This window comes from Phaethon lepturus, unplaced genomic scaffold (genome assembly GCF_000687285.1).
Source record: "Phaethon lepturus isolate BGI_N335 unplaced genomic scaffold, ASM68728v1 scaffold8736, whole genome shotgun sequence".
Taxonomy (NCBI): domain Eukaryota; kingdom Metazoa; phylum Chordata; class Aves; order Phaethontiformes; family Phaethontidae; genus Phaethon; species Phaethon lepturus.
Genome location: NW_010548301.1, coordinates 51,773 through 57,062, shown reverse-complemented (window position 1 = coordinate 57,062; position 5,290 = coordinate 51,773).

The following is a 5,290-nucleotide window of genomic DNA, read 5'->3' as shown; positions in this document are numbered from 1 at the left end:
GTTCCCCGTGGCTTTCAGTCTGTGTGAGCACCTGTGGGCAGCCTCCGTGCAGGTACAACCGCCAGCCAGGCCATATCTTGGCCTCACCGGCTCACATGTCCTGTCCCAGATTTGGCAGACACGGTGGTGGAGCTGCCCAGTGAGGCAAGAGCCAAGCTTCAGGGCAGACCTCAGCCTGCCCAGCCCATCTCACGGACCAGTGGAGTTTAACATCTTCACAGAATCACAGAATCACTAGGTTGGAAAGGACCTTCAAGATCATCAAGTCCAACCATTAATCCAGCGCCACCATGTCCCCTAGACCATGTCCTGAAGTGCCACATCCACATGTTTTTTGAACACTTCCAGAGATGGCGATCTGGAAGCGATCTTCTGAGCTCATGAATTGAGAAGCGGATGTCTGGTGGTGGCCTCGGACGTTGACTGCTCAGCCTTACACTCCTGAATGAATGAGTGAGATAATGGGGCCCTATCCAGATACTGAGTGGATATCTTCTCCCTGCAGGAACATCTGGTTTTTGTAGAATGTGGTGAGGAAGGCCTGTTTCTGAGGACAAGCATGGATGCAGCCTTTCCAGACAGTGAAGCCACCTCCATCTGGATGTTCCTTCCAAGCCACATCAATCTGTATATTCATTCCCAAACCCAAGGCATTAAACTTCACCAGATTCCACCTCTTCTACACCTGTATGAAACATAGGTTTAGATTCAAAATCCCTTTCTCTGTGACCTAGGTTAGAAACAGGAGAGGTGGTAGGTGCCTGGGTTCTTCTCTTCTTCACATAAAACCTCCAATATACATTCAAGTACTTCTTAGAAGCAGACAACACAGCTCCAAATCTACATGAAAAGAGCAAAATCAAGGCCACACAGAAACTGTGTAATGCCAGGACTAAGGTTGCTTCTGCAAAACTTAATTTGGCCCCTTTGAGAGAAGGCATTCTGACATTCTTTTAAAAATGAATACTGTGACCGCGCTTCATCAGCAGTTAGCTTGTGTTTCTTTCCATCCTCTTCATGTATTATGTGGCCCCAGGGCTTTCCTTGCCACACATCATTCAAAACCTGCACTGAATGCAAAATTATTGGTTGCTTCTTTGTTCTCACAGATGTCATACCTGAATGCTTCACACAGTGTAATGAAATTACCTGCATGATACCCTGTCCATTCATGGTTTTGTTATCCTTACTTCAGAAGGTGATGGACAGAGGCACAGAGGAAGAATAAAATAGTTGACAATGTACCAACTAATTTCTAAATAATGTTTTTTTCATAGTCTCCATAATTTTAACCAGCCTTTATGTGTATATAAATACAGTTTTAATCTACATCAATTGCAGCTATAAGTGTTCAATAGCTCAGCTCAATTGTCATGTGTAGAGGCCAGAAAATGAGGAACATCAAATTAATGGTCATCTCTGGGAAATGTGAAGTGATTTGTCCAACATCACACAGGAAGTCTTTGGCAGATCCAGAAATGGAATTCAGTTCTTCAGTGGCAGCTGCCTTAACCATTACATCTTATTTTCTCGTTCTGTAGTCCCTTGCTGGTTCATTATATACCTTCCAGTTCCTGAAACAAATGAGGCAGAGAGAAATGAAAGCCTCATTCGCTACATAAACCTGACTCATTCCCAGAATACCGTTTCTCAGAATACCATCCACAGTGCACACACAGAGAGCTGCAGCTATACCATAGAAATATAGTCTGTGATCACATAACTGAAGATAGTTTCATAGCAGGTATGTTCAAGAGGTCCAAACTGAGCTGCATAAGCAATTTTGATCTGGCATTTCCTACCTTTTGAATACTTGAATTTGAATGGAGTCCTTACTAATTATTTCCGATACTTTGAAAAGAAATAGTAAAACCAAATTTCTGCTCTGTTGAACAATAGTTACCTTAAGCTTAGATGATCAGAATGTATATCTTCACCTTTATAGTAGAGACAAGTAGCACCTGAGCTCTTAAAGTAAACATTGTTCATAAATGGCTACTTAACTTTTATGAGAATCAATCACTAGAGTGAAAACAAAGTGCACCTTCTTTTCACAAAAAAACCATAAAGTACTAAATCTCTACCTTCACACAGAGGTCTAGAGGTACTTTGATGTATACAGGGAAGACCTATCAATTCCTATATATTTAGGGTCTCTTTCTCTCTCTGTGTACATGCTTGTCTCTTCACCCTGCAGATTTTCTGCCCCTTCTCCACTGATTTTTTGCCATCACACACTTCAGAACAGAATATTTTTCTGTGGCTGGTTGTATTTGTTGGTTAGCAGGTTGAAAGAACTGATAAAAGGAGACACAATAACAGGAGTGCCCTATCTAGACACTACAAGTGATAACCATATCTGGAGAATAGGAAGGGCACTGAATTGAGCTGAAGTGATTTTAGGTTGTTGAGGACCTTCAGAAGGCTGGAATGCAGAGGAGAGCAGATGGAATGGGGCAATCAGATGGGAGTTCCTGCTATTATTCTTGCCAAAAGGGTCCAGGGTTTCTGTTTCTTGACCGGAAAATCAGAGGTACTCAGTGGGCAAATATCCCAGGCTACCTATTTTGAAGTTCAACTCAAGGCAGTAACTCCAGCTGATGTATACATCAGCTGTTACATACCACTGCAAGCTTGTACACGGCGCGGCACAGTGCTTCCTTCCATGCTTTGACTCTTGGCTTTTTAGAGTCATATGACATGTGCATTGACAGTTTTTTACAAGTGGGACAGAGTATATTGAGGGGGTCAAATTTCACTGTGAATTTCTTGTTCTTAAGCGAATCTTGGCTGGGTGACGAAGCATACCCTCTTAGATCCAGATTTGCCGGCGCTTCTCCGAGGTGCTCTATGAGCCGCTCTAATGCTGCAGCGCGGAGGCTAAAAGTCAATGAGGACTCAGGCTTGGGCATGGATAAATCTATTACTTTCCTAAAGAATTTTGGCTTAGCTTTCTCACTTCGCTTGTTAGTACATTTTTCAGTTTCTGGCTTCTTGGTCAGGAGCCAAAATTTCCCCTCCTGTTACACGCTGCCATAGAGGAAGGGTAATCCCTGTGGCTTTGGCAGGTGCCGATAACTTCCGAAGGGAAGTAGCTTTTGCGAAGGCGTATTGTGACAGGGAGCCTTGCTCCCTAATGCATTCCTATCCCATTTGCCTATCATAATTCAGCTGTGCAGGACCAGCTCATTTGAAATAGCCTCTCGTTTGTTAGCTATTAGTGCATGTCAGATCGCAAAAGAAGCCGTGGCTTATTTGCATACCATATATTTTCCCTCAAACTTACACAGATTTCTCAGTTTGACTACTTCAGCTGTAGCTCCCATGCAGAGGATTTCTTTTACGTTTTCTGGTAACTCTTAATAACCTTACTGGCTTTTTTTAAACAGAGTTTCTCCTGATTTATGCTTGAGGATTAAAACCATATTGCTCTTGATTCTGTTGTGCTTTTGACACCTGTTTCTTTGGTTGTAATTCACCCACATAAATTTATAGAATGTAAAATAAAATTAGCAAAAATTTATTTTAAACTTTATTTGAAAAAAATACCATAGCTTCAAGCCTCTTTTAGGGCTTGTTTCTTTTCCAATTAGAATATATTTTTAATTTTGCTTTAGGAAATGTACTATAAATTGTTTATAAATCATGACGAAAATAAATGGTTTGCATAGGAATTAATTCTGTCCCCAGAGAAGAGGTAACACCGATGTGAGAATAAGCCCCTGGCACAGCTACCTTTGTCCATTCAAGTCCTATTTTAAGGATGCTGTGAAAAGATGTAGATGACGTTCAGGCTGATTTTTCAGGAATAAAATTAACCTGATCTAGGAGCAGTGTTTATCACTTTGAGGTCCACAGACTGGGGCGAAAAAAAAAAAAAAAGAAGGAAAAGAGGAAAAGAAAGCACACTTTTCCCCATGTGTAAGTAAATAAAAAGTGAGAATCACTACAGATTCAATGTTTTGCCTAAGTTTTTTACTTGTTTGGAAATGAAAACCATTGTGATGATTCTGTACAGGGTGAAACAAGATTCTTTCTTTAGAAATGGTTCGAATAATTTCTAAAGATATTTAATTGTATTTGAATTTCGAAAGACTATGAAATACAAGACTAGGGACAGCAGTTGGCCAGACAGGTCACGCGGGCATGTTATCATTAGATCTGCATGAGCCCATACAGCTGACAACAGAAGCAGTACAGTCAGCCTATTCCCTCGAGATCAGAATGTGGCCCTGAAAGGTCAATAACAGAAATTGCATTCATCAGCTCCAAAATAATGAGTCTTCCCTGGTTTTATTATTCTACCTTTGTCTGGCTGGTACCCACAGTAAAACCTTTCCACCTCTACAGTAATGGGCACCTCAGAACCTGGTTCTTCCATAAACTTTGTGGAAGTTTACCATGCTATTATTTATAAAACCTGTAGTCCTTTCCCTTGGATTATTGCAGGTTCTAGTCGTTGGTTCTCTGGAGGTTTGGTTAGTTTAGTCTGTCAGTATGTTCAAAACTGTGGGGAGCACACTGTTGTGCGGAAGGTATATTGCTCAAGGCCAAATGCAAATGTTCTGGTTTGCATACACTCCCAAAGGTTTTAATTGCTGGAGCAAGGCCTCGCACTTAATAAACAAGTATTGGTGAAGCTCACATCTGGAATAGCTGGTTACGTTACTCTTTGTGAGGAGAAAAAAAAAAAAAAAATCAGTCTTTTTGTTTGTATTTCCAAACCTTGGAAGAATTCCTTTGATTGTTGGAGCTATATTCCTATTTATTTAGTCCCAAAAGTAATCACAGCTGTTCTCTCTTGTATGCCACTCATCTTGAAAGATGTTATAAGGTGTTTTATATGTCATTAAAAATCTGTGGGAAACGTTTCTCATGGGATCAGTTTTTCAAATAATTCAATATTCATAATGAGGTTGAACGTAAGAAATGGTTTTGTAAAATTAGTAGTATGCTGGACTGTCCAAGGCTCTATGCAAATCCAGGCTTGATGTCACCACCACTTTTCCTGAGCTTGTGGTCTCAAAAGACTAAGGATGGGAAGGATTATTATTCAACGTTGCGGGCAGAGATACTGAGCTGTTAGCTCAAGGTTATGTGGTTCAATGTGGGGCAGAGCAGGGAATAAGACTCCTGAGAGCTTCTGAATCCAGGTCCACATTTTAACCACCACAGCTCCTTAACAGGAAACTATGACTGTCTGATACATTTTGTCCTGCAATCAAACTGAAGGAATAATTACTCATTTAGAGACTGTTTCCTACAATGACAAACTAAATGAAACCAAAGA